Source organism: Chelonoidis abingdonii, chromosome 5, assembly GCF_003597395.2.
Source record: "Chelonoidis abingdonii isolate Lonesome George chromosome 5, CheloAbing_2.0, whole genome shotgun sequence".
NCBI lineage: Eukaryota > Metazoa > Chordata > Testudines > Testudinidae > Chelonoidis > Chelonoidis abingdonii.
Window position 1 is genome coordinate 18708089 of NC_133773.1, and position 21899 is coordinate 18729987.

Genomic DNA, 21899 nt, shown 5'->3' on the forward strand with positions numbered 1-21899 from the left:
TGTAACCCAGTCTTTAATTATGCAATTACCTACTATTTCTCAGTTGAAGGAATGGAATATGATATTTTTTCCATAACCTTTGTTTCATATTTATACCTTTACTACTGTGTGATATTGTGTGACTGTAAAAAAACAAACAAAACCAAAACACTCTTTCAACAATGAAATGCAATAGAAGCAAATATAGGAAGTGAAATATAATTAAGGAATTAAAAGGCAGTATGTCAAATTGCATAGCTAAATCCACAATTAAAGAAGAAGGTAAAAATGTTTCCATAAACTAACTTAGGTCTGTTTTTGCTCTATATTGATACAGCTTGCTATAAATAGGTTTCAGAGTGGTAGCCGTGTTAGTCTGCATCAGCAAAAACAACGAGGAGTCCTTGTGGCACCTTAGAGACTAACAAATTTAATTGGACATAAGCTTTCTTGGGCTAGAACCCACTTCATCGGATGCATGGAGTGGAAAATGCAGGAGCAAGTATAAATAAATGAGAAGATGTGAGTTGCCTCACCAAGCGTGAGGTCAGTCTGAGACAATTCAATTAACAGCAGGATACCAAGGGAGGAAAGATAACATTTGAAGTGATAATGAGAGTGGCCCATTTCAGACAGTTGACAAGAAGGTGTGAGTAACAGTAGGGAGAAATTAGTATTGGGGAAATTAGGTTTAGGTTTTGTAGTGACCCAACCACTCCCAGTCTTTATTCAGGCCTAATCTGATGGTGCCCAGTTTACAAATTAATTCCAGTTCTGCAGTTTCACGTTGGAGTCTGTTTTTGAAATTTTGTTGTTGAAGAATTGCCACTTTTAGGTCCGTTATTGAGTGACCAGGGAGATTGAAGTGTTCTCCTACTGATTTTTGAATGTTATGATTCCTGATGTCAGATTTGTGTCCATTTATTCTTTTGTGTAGAAACTGTTCGGTTTGGCCAATGTACATGGCAGAAGGGCATTGCTGGCACATGATGGCATATATCACATTGGTAGATGTGCAGGTGAACAAGCCCCTAATGGTGTGGCTGATGTAGTTAGGTCCTATGATGGTGTCCCTTGAACAGATATGTGGACAGAGTTGGCACTGGGGTTTGTTGCAGGGTTTGATTCCTGGATTGGTGTTTTTGTTGTGTGGTGTGTAGTTGCCACACACTTGGTAAGGCAACTCATATCTTCTCAAGTATTTATACCTGTTCCTGTATTTTCCATGCATCTGATAAAGTGGGTTCTAGCCCACAAAAGCTTATGCCCAAATAAATTTGTTAGTCTCTAAGGTGCCACAAGGACTCCTCGTTGTTCTTGCTATGAATAGAATCTTACAGTAAAAGACAAATACCTTGAGCTTAAAAACTTGCACATTTTTCCAGCCTTTAAAATGTGTGTAATCTGTTTAGTTTCATTTATAAAGTTAGAAATATCTTTGGACCTTCCACAACAGTTACACAGGAGTATAAATTCCATCTATGACAAATCCCTCATGTGATTATAAAGAAACTGTTTTACAGAGTTTTAATGTTTTAAAATAAAACTCTGGAAGTTTGCATAGGCTTTGGACAGAATAAAAACAGGTCTTACAGAATATTAATTCATTATCTACATAACATACTTAATTCAAAAATATTGGAAAGCCTACCATATACAGTATGGAATACTGTTGCTTTTATGTATTTGTATCAAAAGAGCAAAATTCCACTCAGTATATGTAGTACATACCTTGCAGAAAATCAGACACAAAACAATAATACTCAATACAGAAGGTAATACGATATATCAAATGCTTAACTTTGGAATGATAGCCTGATTTTCAGAGGTGTTAAGCGTCTGGTCTTTGCATTCCCTAAAGCCCTAATCTTGTAAAGATTTAATTATGTTCTTAACACTACTCCAAGGAGTCATTTGAAAAGTTAAGCATGAGTCTTTGCAGGACTTCGGTCTTAAACTGGACCAGTCCCCACCTAACTGCTCCTGGGAAGGAGCTATTTTTAGGAACACTTTTGTGATCAAAACAAAATTTAAAAGTTTAGGATAAATATTTTTCAGTTTATATTGACTCACAGATGATTCCTTTGGAAAGCTCTTTAAAAGTGCTCTAGACTTTTTTGGTTACTTGTAAGAAGACAAAACAAAAGCCCACCTGCTCCTTCATTCTCATCACTACCCCATGCCTCAGAATGAGTTAGAACAGCTGCTGGGTTGCTCCAAATGGCACCAGTGGTGGAGGGCACTTAATGGACCCTACATCTATGGAATATTGACGTAGCAGTGCTCCATGCTGACATATTCCAAATGTCTCCCAACTTCAGTATGCCCCCTACACTGGATGGGTGATGGTGAAAGGCAAAAGTTCGGCCACTCAGGGAGCTGCCCTCTGACAGGGGAAGTCTCTGCTGGGCACTTAGGATACCTAGTCATGGAGCAGAACCCCATTGTGATAAGCACTGTATGAACACAGAACAAAGAGTGCAGCCAGATATTGGCTCCTTTGTACCAAGCAGCAGTCACATATTATAGAATATAGCCCTTTGTATTCAAAGTGCTTTACAAACATTTGTGCCAGGTTCTCTGCAAGTTTAAATCAGCAAAGCAACATTGATGTCAATGGATCCATGGTAACTTGTAATAGCTGAGATCTGGCCCATTATCTACTTCTTTGTATGTGTGTTAGCAGAAATAATCAACAAATAAAAGTAATTGCCCAAAGGCTGTTGGAGACAGAAGAGAATGGGGCAGAATGTGCCATATTTCTGTAGACATATCTAGGTGTATATGTGAATTAGTCTATCACCCATATCTTTTTCAGAGAAGGAGTAGAGGTAGAGAACAGTCCTGACATGCTGCAGCTGAAATATATGCCTTCATATATTTCATTCTAGAATAGTGAAATTCCTCCTTAAGGGTTTTCACGTGTTGCCCCAGTTGTGCAACATCAGTAAAAAAGATAGTGAAGGGCAAATTGTGCCATGTTATTCTTCTACAACTCCTCTACAGGCTAGTGGGGTAGCACAGAGGGAGTAATTTACCCTGCAGAATCTTGGTCGTTGGTAGTGATAAATGAAAAGAAAGCGCCCAGTATATTGGTAATTGAGATTGTAAGCTGTTTGCTGGGCCGGCAGTTGGAAACATGTTTTTCCTTGTAAACTGAGCCAATCTAATGCTGGTCTGTCCCTCCAAGTACTTGTATGGCGCCTCTCCATAGTACCTGAGCACAGAGGCATGCATAAGATTCACCACACTGCAATTTTTTTACATCACTTTTCTATTGTGCTTTGTGCAATCTCTCACTTATTCCCTGCTTGTTCTTCTAGCATTTGACACTCTCTGAACTTGATTTTCTAATCTCCTCAGACCTCTTAGCTATATAGTTCGTAAACATCTGTGTTGTTGTCCTCTCAAAACTCCCACTCCTAGTGTATTTATTGCTTGCTAACACACCTAACTTTTGGGGCATGCATGAATATCTTTGAAAACTTTCCACTTCCCCAATGTCTTTTTCCCTGTGTTGTCTCACCATATTGTTGTTCAGCCAGTGCTTACTCTATATCCTCATACTTAAAATGGGTAAGATTTAGAGTGTTGATTTAGGCCCTGATCTTATAATTAGTTGCTCCCTTGTGAAGCCTGGTTGACTTCTGGGTTTATAAACTAATTTTAGGCCTCAATCCTGCAAAGACTTATATATGTGCTTACTTTATACACTGTGAGTAGTTTCATGATTTAAATGGGGCTAGTTGCATTGTGTGTAAGCCTTTACAGGACTGGGACCCTGAGACACCTTAAAGGGAAGCAGTATAATAGTAGGTACCATATGGTTCAGGAAGGCAAAGATTCTAGCAGTAGGATCATATCACTATTCAGTTAAGGTATGTGGATATACAATATCCGAAAATGCTAGTTATTCAAATCCATAGTGTGTCCCTCAAGTAACCCTATGTTAAGCACTGCTAATAACTTCTCAGTTAGCTACTTAGCACCTGTTACAGCTAATCATCGGCTTTGTATTTGTATAGCAGATAAATAATTAAGAAATAAATTATGTCCACAGTGGTTTTAATACAATGTTGGTGTTTTACTACACTCAAAGTTGTTGTTTTTCTCTTTAATGTACAAAGTATTAAGCATTCCTCCCTTAATTCCCCATATTACTATATCAGTGAAATGGCCGCTCAAAATAGCACTTCTGATAAATGGAAGTGTGTGTGTACATGCATGCAATTGACTGACTACTTATGAGTCAGTTGTGCAATTCTCTGCATTAGATAGAAATACTTGTGGCATCTGCATGTGATCATCATCTCCCATAATGTGCAGGTTTGTATCTTCATCACATCACCCCCTGCTGAGACTGGTTTATAGGTCTTGGTGTTGCCCTCAATATACTACACTCCTCAGAAGCTAAAACATTGTTTTATGTAATTGTTAAGTGTTTTTGGGGGGGGTTTTGGGGGGGAAGGGCTTTCAGTAAAATGTGTAGAGACATTGGTGTGTTTGGACATTTTTCTATTCCATTCTCCCTGCAGAAGGACTTACTTGTTTCCGTACTGTGATCTGTTGCACAGATTTTCTGAGCCCCCTCCAAATGCTGGTCATATGCTTGTTTTCATTAAATTGTGTGGTCAGCCTGTCATTGAGTTGTCAGTAGCAGATCTTACCATTTCTGATCATATCATAGTACCGTTTGCTGTATGTTAGTTTACCTTTGCCATTAACTACAGGTTCTATGCGGTCAATTTTGTCCATTAAAAACAATAATCCCGGTCAGGCTCCAGGATGCTATTTGTAGTTCACCCCTGGGGATTATTGGCCTTAGATCTCTTGAGGAACTGGTAAATGCATATTATAATCTTGTCTAATATGCTTGATTTGTTGGCTCTTGTTAGTGCTCATACAGTTAATTCTAAATGCAGAGATCCTTGATTAGCATGCTGGTCTGAGAAGGCTTTCAGGAGAACACAGGAACATACTGAAGATAGAGAGCTCCTAAATTACAGATATGTTTTCCAGCATGGAAGGAGCACACACAAGCTTATAAGGAAGTGTAGACAAGATAGAATGTCTGTACTAAATGTGGACCTCAGATGGTGAAAGGTGGGCCCCAGGCAATTGTCTCCCAACGTCTCCAATTGTCTCCCAACATCTCCAATTGTCTCCCAACCAAATTGACATTTGCTTTGGAGTAGGTCTCCTAATCTAAACATTCTATCAAGAAATACAGTGAAACTAAGTGGCTGGTATTTCCAAACTAGACTGTACACAAATGGAGCTTGCTATGTCTTTTTTTAATTTCAAAGTGTAAAGTCTTTGAAGGTTGCTGAATTAAATTAGAATCTAAGAAACCTAACAAATGGCAGCTAATTCATGCGCTCAGAAGCTGCTGAACTTTCTACAAAATGCTTTCTCCCTCCAGCTCTAATCTGTTCCAACTGAGTCTGCAACTGCATTAAATTCCACTAGATGGCACTTTTCTGAATATACAATAGAACAAGTTTTTCTGTTCTTTTCCATATTGCAAACCATTTCTGACACAGAGTCTGGTGCTATTGCCAATGAATGCACCGTCCACTCTCCAGTTTCAGTTGGATTGTTTCCACAGAAATAGTGAAAGATAATTTCAACATCACTCTGAATTTTTTTATGAACCTAAGCCTTAACATCGGAGAATTGGTCCTTTCACTTTCCAGTTGGCTGAACCACTTGTAATGTTCCCACAGGATTTAAACAACACATGACAGGAGTGTACTGAATAAAATGCTAATTGCATGGACTGAGAGCTCAGTAAGTATCCCAAGCTCCTAACTCCCAGGCTGGCTAATACAGTCTATGATGCTTACTGTCATCACATGGGATTCCCAGATGTCTTTCCCTGGACTGAACAGTCTTGGCATGGACAGCAAACTATCCAGCATTTGCATATTACAGAAATGAGGGGCGCATAAGTACTGAAATGGATGTTGCATTCAGAGAGAGCGCATGTTTTTGTGGTTAGGGCCTTGGACTGGAACTCTGAGTTGGATTCAGTTCCTGGTAGGGTTGCCAGTTTTGGTTGGATGTATTCCTGGCAATTTCATCACATGACATAATCTTTAATTAAAGATTAATCTTTAATTTCTGGAGACTCCAGGCCAATCCTGGAGGGTTGGCAACCTTAGTTCCTGGCTCTGCCACAGACTTCCTATGTGACCTTGATCAAATCATTACTCTTTCTATGCCTCAGTTCACTGTCTGTAGAAGAGGAGTGATACTACTTTGTTCTGCCCCCCATCCCCAACTTGTTTGTTTAAATTCTTGTGGGCAGAGATTGCTCCTTACTAAATTCATAAACTGCCTGCCTGTGACAGTGGTGTACTCACCCCTGTATGGGGCATGTTGACTGCCTCAGCTTCCCTTCCTACCAGCTGGTAGGTCAGTTCCCAATACCAATTTGACTGTGGTGCTTTGAGTGATTTATCCCTCTCAGTGTTTACAACAAAAGTCTGTATAAATAAAACAGTCTCTTACATGACCTCATGATCAATTTTTATTAGTGGGAGAACATGAGGAGGCCAAAACACTGAGATAGTGATGAAAGCATGAGCTCAGTTAACAACATAACCAGTCATTTATTACTGGGAAAGGGTACAGAGACATGAGCTCCCCTTCTGATGCTGGTGCAACTGTACCAAAATATAGTTTGCCTCTGTGGATGTGCCAAGAATTACCCACTCACCCAGCCAGCACAGCTGCTCTGTTCCCAGTCTTCCAGCATCCTTCTGGGCTCAGTCCTTTGCCAGCCTTCCCTGGCCATCTGACTCAGTTCCTCAGCCTTTCCCAGGGCCCAAGTGTATATCCAGCCTTTCTGGGTGCTAATTAGTTCCCCTTGTTGCTCCACTTTTGTAGGTTGGCATAGTGTGGGGGTGAGGAGGAAGACCCATGGCATCCCTCAGCTACAGGTACTTAGCCTTAGGTTCCTATACCAAGTACTGCCCTGTTCCAGTGTTCCCCAGGGACACTTCCTATGGTGCCACCTTCTCCAGTTCCTTTCCTGGTTTCTTCCATATGTACAGACCTTCCCAGGCTCCTTCATCAGGATCTCTCAACCAGAAAGCTACTCCCAGTTCTTCCTCAGATCCTGGTTCCTGGAGAGCTTCCCAACATAGTGTTGCTCCTGCTAGCTCTCTCATACTAATCACATGGTGCCCCTTGAAACTCCCAGCAGGCATCTTGGAGATAATTGGACACAAGTAAGACTGAGACAAAACTCCCTTCAACGGGGCGGCTCTAGACATTTCACCACCCCAAGCATGGCGGCATGCCATGGGGGGTGATCTGCTGGTCCCCGGTCCCGCAGCTCCAGTGGACCTCCCGCAGCCGTGCCTGTGGAGAGTCCGTTGTTCCCGCGGCTCCACCGAAGCCGTGGGACCAGGGGACCCTTCGTAGGCACGCCTGTGGGAGGTCCACCGGAGGCGCGGAACTGGCAGACCCTCCCAGGCACACCTGCGGGAGGTCTACTGGAGCCAGGAGACCGGCAGAACCTCCTGGCGATGGGCAGAGCTCCCGCCGTGGCGTGCCGCCCCAAGCACGCGCTTGGCGTGCTGGGGCCTGGAGCTGCCCCTGCCCTTCAGGAACAATCTCACTCCATGACATTAGCACAGTGAGCCCTGCCTGACCTCTGTTTGGGCCTCTAGGCACTACTGCAATACAAATTATGAACAGTGGCAATGTTACTTTTACACTATTACGAGGGAGAGCTACTCTGAACCAGATGGCCTGTGGTAACCACTGTGACTTGAATATCTACCATTGGGTATGCGTGTGTGCACGCATGTGCGTGCATAGAGAGTGAGACACACTGAGTTTAGTTGCTAACAGAATGCTGGTGACACTTAATTATACAGCCCATTCTCAGCTGCTGAAACCATCACCATTTCTAACACGTCAGAATGCTGACAAGAAATGAGTGCTTGGATGAAGAGCAGCTGGCTCAAGATAAACCCAGGCAAGGCTGAAATGATGTTGTGAAAAGGGAAACACTTCAAAGAATAGGCTAAGATGTTGTCTGTGTCCACTTGCCATTGGGGGACAAGCCCCCCATTCATCAGAGTGATGTAAAGCCTTGGGGTCCTGTTTGACTCTTAGCTAAGGCTGGATGATGAGGTAGCATCAGTTTCCAGAGATGCCACCTTGCACCTCCATCTTGCTAGGAAACTTCATCCAAGAACCTGGCCACAGGGATTCATGCATTTGTTACCTCCAGGCTGGATTACTGTAATTTGTATCAAAAGCTGAGTGCAAAGACTGCACAGGCTCCAGCAGATACAAAGTGTGGCTCCCAACTTCTCCATAGCTTAGGCCTCCACAAACACTTCAGGCCTGTGTTCAAGTCCCTCTACTGGCTCCGAGTCAGCTTTGGATGCCAGTTTAAGGCCTTGATCCTAATTATCAGAGCAATTAATAGATCAAGCCCCAGCTACATCAAAAACCAAATTTTTGTCTCAGTGTCTGTGCTCCTCTGGAACAATGCAGGTCACAAAGCCTGGGATGAAGGTAATGAGAATTGGAACAAAGAACCTCTATTAAAGGGATCCAGCTGTGAAACAGTCCTCCAGAGGAGATCAGGCAGTTCCTGAGTCTGACCATCTTAAGAAACTCTGAAAAACCTATTCCTCTGTGAGAAAGTTTTTCCTTTGTAAGTGATGGTCGCAATATGAACACCTCTGCTATTTCCAGACTCTACTACCACCCCACAACAAACAAAACCCTACCCCCACCAGAGGTTTGACCCTAAAAATGGAGTACCAGAAGCTCCATGAAGTCTGCTAGGGGCTATTCATTTTCAAGTGGCAGTTGCTCAGATACTATGGTGATAGAAGCAGTGTAAAACCTGAGAACGCATCTCCCATCCCACCCATATTTAGTTTTTTGGCTCTGCAGCAAGTGGTGGTATATCTGTTACATCCCATGTAACAAGAAGTTTCAGTTTAGTTTCCTGTCATTCAATGAAGCCTGTTGTAGTCTGAGTTTTCACTGATTAGTGTCTAGTATGTTCATTGTATTACTGTATCATGGGATCTCCTATGCAGGATTAGCAGGCTTTTACTAGAAGATCTCTGAGGAACATGTACATGCCACTGAAAGTTGCAGTGCTAATTTAAGAGATGATGCTCTTCCCCATGCAATGTATATTGAACAATATAAAACAGCATAATATTGGAGGGATGGGTGGGATGGGGGTAAAGAGCATCTAGGGCCACCCAGAGGATTCAGGGCCTGGGGCAAAGCGAGGGAGCTGCGGCGCTTGTACTCACTCGGCTGTGGTCCAGGTCTTTGGCGGCATTTCAGCGGTGGGGGCCCTTCAGTCACTCCACGTCTTTGGCAGCACTGAAGGGCCCCCCACTGCCAAAATGCTGCCAAAGACCTGGACCACCGCCGGGCCAGGGCTCGCGGGGCCCCAAGCTTGGGGCAAATTGCCCCACTTGCCCCCTCCCCGGGTGGCCCTAGGAGCATCAGTGCTGGTAAAGGTCCTCTCTTGAAAGTTAAATGTAAAGCTGAGATCCTGATGACTTTGGATTTTTAATTCCCCCTGCAATTTCTGTTATATTTCACAACTATCCTAAACTGTTGTGTAGGAATATAGGTATTGCCACAGAGGATCAGACCAGCAATCCATGTACTCCAATATCCTGTCTCCAATACTGACTAATACGAGCTGTTTCAGAGGCAGGTAGGAGAAAGCCTACAACAGGTGCTTCTAGGATAACCAGTGCACAGGGAACATTTCTTCTTTACTCCCAATAGTTTGAAGTTGGCATATGCCCTGATCCTGGGGGCTGATATCCCTTCCCAAACTCATTTTTAATAGTTACTAATATAACGCTAAATATCCTTATTCATCATAGTAATATCCACTCCTTTTATGAAGCCTACTAAGTTCTTGGCCTCAATACCATCCTGTGGCTCTGAGTTCCATGGACTAATCATGCAGTGTATAAAAGAGCTTTTCTTTTTATCAGTTTTGGAATTTGCCACTTTCAGGGCGGCTCTAGGGATTTTGCCGCCTCAAGCATGGCAGGCAGGCTGCCTCCGGCGGTTTGCCTGCACAGGGCCCGCTGGTCCCGTGCTTCGGAGGACCTCCCGCAGGCACGCCTCTCACAGCGCCGGCAGAGCTCCCCCTGCGGCTTGCCGCCCCAACCACAGGTTTGGCATACTGGGGCCTGGAGCTGCCCCTCACCACTTTCCAACTTTTTTCATGTGTTATGAGAAGTGATGAATAGAATCTATCACCTTCCTCTCTACCATTCAATATTTTGTATACCTTTATCATGTCTCCTCTTACTCTTCTCCTGTAAAGTAAACAGTCCAAGTCATTTCAATCTCTTCAAATGAGTTTTTCCATGACCGTAATCATTCTCATCATCCACGTCTGAACCCCTTCTTATGCTACTTCTGTGTTGTGCTATGAAACAATTGCCCTGTTTCACCTTAGAAGCAACTGAACTTCAGTGGTGTATGAAGTTAATTCCTTTGCATAGTCTGCACCTCTATCATTATGTCTATAAAGTGCTTTGAGATTTTCTAGATTTTCTACATTATCATTTAGTACAGAAGTTTCAGTCTGGCTGTTTGAAAAGGGTGATACAAGTGACATTTTGACATTATTGAAAAGATCACTTTAGTTGCTTTGGGGTCTTTTTGAGGCTATATGTGAGACTGCTTGGATGTGGCTTCACCTTTGTCAAAAATGTGACTTTTTTGGCCATGAATATATTCCACAACAGGCATTATTTGTAAGGTGACTGAAGGTATATGTAAGGTGTGTGAACACTTTCTCTGACTAAAATCTTTATAATGCTATTTTGCATTCACTCTGCTGAAATAGAAGATACTAATTTAACTTAGCTGAGTGGCTGCAAAAATATCAAGCAATAGGTTACATGGAAGCAGAATTACCTGTCAACCTTGCAGAAGCAGCGAGAATCCCAGCAAACTCTCTGGAGTGCACAGGTCAATTTATATATGAGATCATGGAAGGACCAAGCAGCATGTGAAAAGCAGCAAATTGATTTGGATACTTCTGCAATTCTGCGCCAGCTCTGGATTCCTGCAAACCTGATAGTGGACTTTGACCATACTTTCTAAGCACTTTCATAGACCTGTTACTGGCAATTAGTGGATGGAACCGTTACAGCCCTGGTTGACCTTCACACTGCTGTGTTAGACTCAGATCTTGGCTTCCACAAGTATTTAAGCTTACTGAGTCTGAGCAGCCTCTAGACACTAGCTCTTAGACTAAACTTTCAGACAAACCCCTGGGGTACAGTCTCCAATGCTGGTACCTCTTCTTGGGATGTGGGCCAAGCTTCCCAGTTGTCCTAGGCCCCAAGACCAGTGTAGCGCATCCCAAGTGTCTCCAGTAGCTCATGCTTTCCAGAACTCTACCCTTGTGGGTACTTTGGATTACTTCACCTTTGGGGACCTTGTGATAGTTAAGTAAAGGAATCACACTTTACTCATAGATAAAAGCATCAGAGATATACAGATGTGTGGAAAAGTAACAAACACTTACCCACAAACCCTGCCTCAGTTTCCTCACCGTTTCTGAAAGTTTTTTGTTTCTTAGTCGTTGCCCTTCTAGAGATCCTGGGATCCCTCTGCACCCCTTCTTCTCCTGCCCAATCTTGTCATCAGATTCTGCTCTCCCATTTAACCACAGAGTCTAATACCTTTTTCTCTTTCTGTTTCCTCCCTGGGTTTTTCCATTCTCTAATCCTCTGATTCATTAGCAAGTCATTGGACTTTGTCCCTACCTTTCATTTGGACAAAAAAGACTACAGTTGTTGACACATGTATTCTTTAAATATCAGTGACTGGGCTGTCTACGCCCACTGTCTGCTCTCCTGCAGATCTGTAACCACCCCAGTACTAAATCAACTCTTTTTGTCCCCAGGTAGCAGACATCAAGATAGTAAATTAGATCGACAGAAGTAAACAAAATATTCATTAAAAAAATTCAATTATCTCCCATGTTCTTAAAGTGGAGAATATCATTCACTGATAAGGTATGCAGTCTAATTTCTGTATTAACACTCCAGCTTACATTAAGTGTAGACCAGATTCTCATGCGTGCTACAATGCTGCAGTCGCATCAGCTTCACTCAAATTGTCCCAGTGCAACTGAAGATGTTTTCCAAAAACAAGGGCATAATGATAGGCTTTCTAAGCCATATATATGTATAGACTGAGCTTGATAAGTTTTTACAAGGGAATGGGGAAAAAGTAATATTACGCACTTACTGGTACGGAGGCCCCCGGAAGGGAAGGGGCTGGGGGTCAGCCTCCACAGCCAGCCCATCTGCACTGCCTGGGGCTCCAGCAGTGTTTCAAAAGGGCCCAGGGTTGTGGCTGCTGCTGTGGTAGCAGCGGTGGCAGCCGGGAACCCCGGTCCCTTTTAAATCACTGGCCCTGGCGCAGCTGCCCCTTCCCCACCTGCATCGGTGACCCATAAGCTTTAAGGAGGGTCATTTGCTGGCTGCGTATAGGCTGGTACCGGCTTCTGCTGGTACTCTGTGTTGGCCCGTACCGGCCTACTTTCACCCCTGCAAGGGAATGGTGAGATGAGACTGCTATTAGCAAATCTGTAGTGGCTGAAGATGAGACAGTAGAGGGAGAGAGCTCTGAGTTACTACAGACAACTCTTTCCCAGGTGTCTGGGTAGTAGATCTCATCCATGTGCTCACCATATTTGGGGTTGGAAGGAACTTTCCCCAGGTCAGATTGGCAGAGACTCTGGGTGTTTTTTTTTGGCCTACTTCTGCAGCATGGGGCACGGGTCACTTGCTGGCTTGAACTAGTGTAAATGGTGATGTCTCTGTAACTTGAAGTCTTTAAATCAAGATTTGGGGACTTCAGTAGCTCCACCAGAAGTTATGTGCCTACTACAGGATGTGTGTGAGGTTCTGTGGCCTGCGATGTGCAGGTCGGACTAGATGATCATGATGGTCGCATCTGGCTGTAAAGTCTGAGTCTGTCTATACTTGCCTTATTTTCAAAAGTGCTGAGTACTCAATCTGATCAAAGGGAGCTAAATGCATTGAAGTCAATGGGAACTTTTGGGCAGTTCTGAAAGTCTGCCACATGACTGAATTATGGTCTTTTAGTAATGATATAGTTAATGTTGGGTCAGACATTTGTTTCAGAGGGTTTTTCTTTCCTTCCTTCTGTTTTGTAAACAGGCCATGGTGAATTTGAACTAAATTTCAGCCACTAATTAATGCATGAGGAATGATCTCCAATGCCCATTTTGTGTTAGTTTTTAAGGAAATTTGGGAAAACAGGAACAATAGAACAGCTCGTGTCCTCCTCCTCCCCCTCCCCCCCGCAACTCGGTGAACATTTGCTTCCCCTTGGAAATGCCTGAGCAGTAACTTTGTGACATTAGTGATAACCAGCCACTCATCACTCCCTCTCTCCAATCATTTGCATACTTGGGGAGAGTCACTATTGCCTTGGTTGTCCTGGCAGTGGCTGTCTTTGACAACAGATTTCCCTCACGCTACTGTAACATTAGTACAGAGGAGGGTGTGGCAAATTGGCGATACAGTTCTGCTGGGTCTCACGCTTTCTCTTCTCTGGGGTAGGTTCAGGGCGCTATTGCTTGCCTCTGAACCGATTCTTAATTACTCCACTAGTGTCCTTGAAGGAGGGGAGTGGAGAGGGAGGGACCTGGGCCTGCCCTCTATTCCAGGTCCCAACCCAGGGGCCCTGAGGGTTGTGGTGAACCACTTGACTTAGCGGTTCCTTCCCCTGGGTTACTTCCCTCTCCTACCCTTCAGCTTGTGAAGGGCTTCTTGCCTCCCTTCTACACAAGCCTGGTGCCCCTTACCTAGGGTTTCTTCTGGACTTCACAATCCACCGCAGCACTCCTCCAAACTTTCTATTTCTCTCTTATCAAACTCTTCTCTTCTCCAACTTCTGCAACCTGCACTCTGCTCCAATCAAACCTTCCTCCTTCAACTCCCACACTGTCTGACTGAAGCAGGGGTTTTTATCACATGACTGAAGTCAGGTGCTCTAATTGGAGTCAGGTGCTCTAAATGGCTACAGGTGTTCTAGTTAATCTAAAGCAAACCTTCCTCCCCTGGCAGGGAATAAAGCCCCCTGCTAACACTCTCATGCTGCCCTCTGGCCATGCTGTATTACAAAGGTCACAGAACAAGCTCCAATGAAAACAGACGGGGTTTGGATAAACTCCAGGTGTGTGCTCCTTTGGATTTGTACTGTGGCTAGGTTACACAGTCTCTTTTCAAAGGGTCATTGTTTGTTACTTTGCTCAGAGTTACATTAAAATAAGGTACAAAACTCCAGCGCCCTTTCATGGATATTGTAGGAAGCCGATAAATTGTGACTTTTTTTGTAAGGAAGTAGGAAATTATAGCTATGAATCCCTTCATAGTTAAATCTTTCAGAAGTTGCAGTAAAACTGAAGCTGCATTAAAAACTAAACCCTGTTCAATATATCTATCATCATGGCACTGAGTGTTGAAATATTGAGGTTCACAAAGATAGCAATGGTCAAAAAATACACATAGAAGAAAGCAAATGTGTAAGTGCTTTATTTAAATAGCACATAGAAAAAAAGATTGTATTTGTAATTAAAAACATAACACCGTTTAACTTTAGTTAAGGTTGCTCTCATTGATAAACTAACCCATAAAATCTGAGGCAATATAAAATTAAGGATTAAAAAGTTGCCAAGTCAAGCACTCTTAAGTTACAAAATGCCAGAATGAATGTTGCCCATGCATTATGATACTGTCTCTGATTACATGATCCTATAATAATATATGGAGCTATACTTATTTTGTAGAGCTGGAAGGGACCCTGAAAAATCATTGAGTCCAGCCCCCTGCCTTCACTAGCAGGACCAAGTAAAGATTTTGCCCCAGATCCCTAGGTGATTCCCTTAAAGATTGAACTCACAAGCCTGGTTTTAGCAGGCTAATGTGCAAGCCACTGAGCTATCCCTTCCCCCCCGTAGCCTTTCTTATTGTTTTCCACAGGACCTCTGCCTTATTCAGTGCACTGGATGGATATGTACTGAGGATAAATTGGGATTGTGTAGATAAGAAGGTTGTTGTCTGTAGGATCCCTATCTTATTTTTTACAGAAATTAGAAGGTGTGCCATAAATGAGGCAGGGGATTGTAGGAGAGAAGGGATGAACTCACAGTTAAGGCAGTTGAGAGCCACCCTGGAGACCTGGATTCTATCTCTGCTACAGAGTTCCTATGTTGTGCTTGGCAAGTTACTTAAAGCAAACTTTACACAGGCAATCACTTCTGCATGTCCTTAAAGTCTTTATCATAATGCATACACTCCAGGGGACTGAATTAAGGTTGCATGGACATGGTCATTATGGGACTTCCTAATGTGAGAGTGCTTGACTTTGCAACCTTTTAATCCTTAACTTTGTATTTCGTAATCCTTCATGGTTTAGTTTTATTGACAAGAGCTACCTTAATTAACATTAAACAAAGGTTTATGTTTGTGAATATAGATTTTGGAGTCTAAATTTGGACTCCTATTTTTGAAAACGTTGGCTTCTGTCTTTTTAAAATATTTGTAAAAGTGGGTCAAATTCTGCTTGCAATACACCATCGTATGTCTAATGTAATGCCAAATTGCACCATTGTAAATTACTAGAATTTGGCTCTGTGAATCAAATGTATCTGTATATACAAAAGTAAGCACATCACACAGAAGATTACTTTTGTATATTTGCCAGTTACCCAAATGATGAATTACCTGAGCTATTGAGATGAGTTTGCATTTAACTTTGCTTGATTGCATTCCCAAAATAATACAACCACTTCCCTTGTTCAAAGAACAAAAAATATATATCGAGATCAAATTCTTTATATGCACTGTGGTGGAAGATATAAACTTCTACCCTAAACCTAGCAATTCTATTTTAGGACTGCAGAAAAAGAAGTGTACTTCTGACACAGAAGAACACTTCTCTGCTACCTCTGGCCTCTAAACGGATAAGGCCCCTACTGGCCTCTAAACGGATAAGGAATACAGCCATTAAAACACAATAACATAGCTATCACAGAAACCATTCAATTGTTGGGTCCAGCTTTTCCGAGGACCATGGAAAACCAGTTTGGAGCATGGAAGAGTTAGCTTTTGGGGGAGGCTTATGAGTCCTGAGACAAAGTATTTGATGAAGCCTAGAAGAATTGATGAGAGGTTTTAATTATCAAAAAATAATTTACATTAAATCCATTAATGCATTCTGGAGTGAAGCTGTGGTGAATAGGAATTTCTGCAACAGCTGTTGAAGAATACTTACCCTATTAGGAACAGGATCCATGTAACATGGGAACAGAGGAAGGAGTGCCCCAAAGTAAAATTTCTAAGTGAAAAGCTTGGTGGTGGCATCAGGTAACAGGGACCAGCTCTTAGGAAATCTGGGGTCGTAAAAGATGTAAATTGACTAGAGCTGGTTGAAAAGTTTTCAGTTAAACTTTTTCCCATTGAAAAATACCATTTTAGCAAAACTGTAACGTTTAATGGAAATGTATCCATTTCAACAATAATTTCGTTGCAGGTTTCTCAAATCCAGGATGGAATTTCTGAGTAGGTGGGGAGAGAGACTCAGAACATTAAGTAGTTGGGGCATTTCTGTGGGATGTGCGAGACTCACATTCAAGTACTTGCTCTGGCTCTTTTATGCACAAGTGTCTTTGAAAAAATGTTTTAAACATCATGGTTTCATTCTTCATTGGAACAAAAACAAATTTAGAAACTTCAGTTTTTTACAAAACAGAATTTATTATTTTCTGGCCAGCTCTAAAATTGATACTTGCTATTCTGTACCTGATATTATTTTAGCTGGTTAACTTTGGGGCAAAGTTTAAACCTAGTTGTATTAAGATAATTGCTCATTTTGCCTTAAATCCGTTTTTCTCTACTTCGACAAATTTTGTTCTGTAAAGAATTGGGATGTTCATGCAGGCCGTCTCTCAAGGGAAAACCATGCAGGTGACCTCAGAGGGGCTTGTAAGGATTAGTTCTGAAATCTAGGGGTACCCCTGCACATATTTATGCCCATAGGATGGTAAAGTGTGGATGGTAAAGTGTGTTACAAAGGTGGTTCACACAGAAGGGGAGCAGCCAAGAGTCTGAATGGAGAGAGGAAGTGAACCCCATTAGTAACACGCACAACTACTATTTAACTTAATGTCTTCACTGGTTTGCTGCAGCAGTTTTTAACCTTGTCTGGAGTTTTCCAAGGAACAAACTCATCCTGCATTAGATTGACATGAAAATCTTTTAGATGTAAAAATTGAACCCCTGATGCCCGTTTGTCCACATCCTTATTTGGCACACACTGTAGTGGAATTCAGAACGATGGGGCCTGATCCTGCAAAACATTACATGTAGGCTGGTGGTTCCATTTAGTTATTCACTGTGTTTGTGGCATGTCAGACTGGGTATGGCTTTTGCTTCCTGAACTGGCCATGTGAAACACTTTGAACCTCAGAACAGTAATGAATAGCTTGTAATGAACATTTCTTCTTGCACAAATACCCTTGTTTGCATGTGAATTCAGACACTTATACAAAATGCCCCAAATATTTGTGTGACCACAACCCTCATTGGGTTTCTTTGCAGGGATTGAGATGAGGACTTTGAGATGTAAAAAGCATATATTTCTATTGTCTGATCTAAAAGACCAGACCTGTTAGCCTGAAGGCTGTGGTTGACGCATAAACTTCTTTATGTGTTCCAGCAACTAGAGGGGGAAAGACCCACACTGGGTTAATGTGAGTTACATTTGTGCAGACAAAGACTGGTTCTCAGAGAAGGGGCACAAATATGGTCAAAACTGAACAGCTATTTGGAATATAAATGAACATTCACAAACATTATTTAACCGATGTCCTTTGCGTACTGGGGTGGAACTGAAGTGGGAAGAAGGTGATGTTGTATGTGGGCTGTGTAGTGTGTAACATACTGGGCATGACTAGAATGATCTGGTACCCAACTTTCTATAAGAGAAAAATACTGTTCCCTGTCTTGGCACTGTGGCTTTTTGACAGATACATAAGGTGAAAAGCTGACTCTACCAAGCTAAGTCTACAGGGAAACTTTATTATACTATGGAACATGGGAAAAGGCTGAACTATCAATCTTGTCAGTTTTAAAAAAAAGTTTATATGATGCTTAGTCAACATGCAAGACAAATGCTGAATGTTAAGCAGAAAGTCTCAAACGGACAAGAGACAATTGAAAAAATGTCTCAATTTCTTTGGGTTAATGCAGTACAATAGCCTTTCACCCCTGGAGACAGTAGGATCAATTCAGGCTTGGGTCACAAGTGAAAATGAGGGTAGTGATCTCAGTCTAATCTCTAGCGGACATTTGTTCACATTACAAAGTCACAACATAATTTGGCAGGAATGGCAGCCCTCCTACTGGGGGAGTCTGGGATAGCCAGCTTTTGTGCAAACCTTGCTCTTTGCCTGCTTGCATTACGAGTGGCTCCTGCCACAGGTATATTGTCCTTCATCAAATGCTTCCAATAACTAACAGTACTTTTTCTCTCTGATCCTAAGCATACATTGTAATGAATCATTAATACTAAATTTTGCCTTCACATGTATTGTAATGATATTCTTTCCTCACTCTAAACCTTAGAGTCCAAAAATGGGGTACCAACATGAATTCCTCTAAGCTTAAGTACCAGCTTAGATCTTGTAGGCTGCCACCAACCAGGACTTGGAGTGCCTGGTATACTCTGGTCTCCCCAAAACCCTCTCGTGGACACTCCCTCAGACCCTAAGACACATAGATATTCTGAAGTGTGTGAACCCTTTTCCTCGACTGTGTTGCCCAAGCTTCCCTCCGTTGTAGCTCGTTCTCGGAAGCTCACTGTATTTCAACTCCATTGAGTCTTAACTGCGGATTGCTCACCTCTACCGTCCTCTCTCCACCAATTCCCTGGTGAGTACAGACTCAATACCTTAGCCTTAACAGAGAAAAATCATGGTGCTTTTAATAAAAACCTTTAAAAAAGAAAAAATATAATAAGAGTCTCTGTAAATCAAGATGTAGTATTACCGAGTCTTCAGTTTAGACACTAGAGAGAAAACTCCCCCCCAGCACATACAGATTAATTCTTCCAGCAACTACACATTTGCAATAAGAAACAATCAAAACGACTCAACCCCTTTATCTGATACTTATAAATTAGAAGCAAAGCAGATTTTTTCAGAAAGATTGAGGAATCTGCTTACTGTCTGGTCCCTCTCGGACCCAGAGAGACCGCGACAATGAACAAGACACAACAGAGCTTCCCTCCACCCAGATTTGAAAGTATCTTGTCTCCTGATTGGTCCTCTGGTCAGGTGTTCCAGGTTCACTGTTTGTTAACCCTTTACAGGTGAAAGAGACATTAACCCTTAACTATCTGTTTATGACATGTATGCACACCAGTAACTCTCATTGAAGCCACTTCTAGCCACCAAAGGTGTTATGAGGGCAGAATTTGGCCCTAAGACACTAACGTTACTTTTGTTACTGGTAGCACATGCAAAGTAAAAGGTGTTTTCTGAACAGAAAAGGAGGCATAGTTCCTGACCCACTGAGCGCACAGTCTGAAGACAAATAGGGATGGTGTAAAAGTAGAGTGGCCAAGGCAGTGATTGGTCATGTCATGGTAATATAAGGTACATAACATAAATGTTACTATTTTTTTAAATTAGGATGTGTTTGAACTCTTACCAAATTATGCCTCAGAGTTTGTTATCATGCAGCAAGGTTCCTGACAGACCTCATTGCAGAAAAGGGTTGTTAGGGGAAACTTCAGTGCAGAGAGGGAGCGAGTGACTTGTGAATAAGCTCTGGAAGGAAGTTCCATGCATAAGAGGCAGCACTGAAGAAGGCTTTGAAATATGTGAGTAGACCAGGTAGGTGGTGGCGTTGAAGCAGGGGGAACAGCACAATGAGGCAAACAGATAAATAGTAAGGAATAGAGTTATGTAAAGTTTTGAAGGTGGGGACAATGCACTGCAGTGTCAAAAGGAGAGCAAGTGAAGGGATTCAGTGGGGCTATGACAAGGGTCTTCATGGCAGTAAAGGGAGTGGGGAGGCCAGCAAGGAGGAGATTGCAATAGTCAAGATGAGAGATAAGGATCTATATGATAGTCTTAGCTGTAAGGATAGAAAGAAAATCTTTGTCAAGGTAGAAGTGATGTGATAAAGGAGAAGGTTGAGATAAAGATAATTCACAGGCTTAAATGATGGAGGCTGGTGGGGTTTTTGCTGGTGACAGAGAATGCCGTTAGCGAAGAGGATTTGGGAGAGAAAATAAGTATCTCAGTTTTGGCCTTGTATTCTGGTGATTACTAGCAGGCAAAACAGTTGCAGGCAGCTGTAGTTGAGACTGGCTAAGAAAATGGAATGTGCAATACAACCTTTCGATTAGGGCTTTATTCTTCCAATTTTTTTCCCATATAACATTTCGTTAAGATTGGCTGGTCCTGGCTCTTTTATTCTTGCAGAAGATGGCTAGAAATTGAATTCTTAAAAAAATAAAAGCAAGCGGGGAGAATAATAATTTAAACATAACTCAGACCTGAAGCTCTGTAATGTTCCTAGCTGTAATCTGCTCCATTACTAGACCTCTAAATTTATCCCTTCTTCAAGCTATGTGGGATTACCTCCCCTCTTGCCTCAAAAAACAACTGTTCCTTCCTCAAAACCCATCTGCTACTGTTATATCTTTCCTGGAGCTTTTCTTTTGATAGGCTACTTTACAAAGATGTAGGAGCAGGTTGTCTTCACAGGGGTAAAGAGCCATACTGCCTTGAAAAGGTGTTTGCTGCTGTGTTAAATTGCTCACTCCATGCCCTCTTTAATTTTTTTCAAATGAGAGCCAAAGTGGAAGTGCAGCAGGCTTCCCTCCACCAGAAGAGGGTATGATGGTGTATGAAGAATGTACATGTTTCCTCACTAATGGATTAAGTATTTTAGCTAAGCCATCCATTCCATAGTTGCTCTCATAGTCAAGAAGTCGACCAACCCTCTGTGGTCCAGCACCACAGGTGTAATTGCAGTGTGCCACTGGGAACAGTAATGTAGCCCCCAGGTGGGAGGTAAAGATTAGGCTCAGAGTGGTGGTCCTGCAGTGTTTTGCACAGCATTAACTTGTGGTAGCTTTGTCCCAGCAATCTGTTGAGTTTCCCTTTTTTTTAAAGTGATAACTATGATTGCTTCTGAGTGCAGAGCAATGACTGGCTCCCCTGTGCCAGGCATAAGTGCAAGGAGTTTATCCAGCATTTATTGCTGCCAGTTCATTCACAGTGAACTGCTCAGGGCGTACTTAAGAACTCCATCTTCCCGTAGAAGAAGCATTGAAAGTCACAGTTCCATGCTAAATGTTTCCAAAATATAAGTGAAGAAATGAAACAATAATGCTGTAGAGAGGCTGTTATGTCCCTTTCAAATCAATTGGGGTGAAAGGTGCAGTAAAAGTGTGAAGTATTATTCCCCAAGAACAACTGTGTGTATGTTACATAAAATGTGTTAACGTGCACATTTACTCTTGATCTCCACCAACACAACACACTTGCAAATATACAGAAAGACATTTTGGGGGGTGGCCTTGCTGTACTAGGCAACCAACAAGTGGAGTGCCTCACCAGAACAGCGAATGCCCTTTCTATGCCCTTCCTGAAAGGGCCACCTCCAGAACACTGGAAATCAAGGATCTAGTTGTGGGGAACATGCACTCACTACTTCTGGGATTTCTTTAGAGGCGCTGCTACAGAAGTAGTCAATTTAGACAGCTCATCAGTTATTTTGACACTGCTAGATATGAGCAGACAATGAATATTTTCATATCCGCAGTAGCTGTGTACC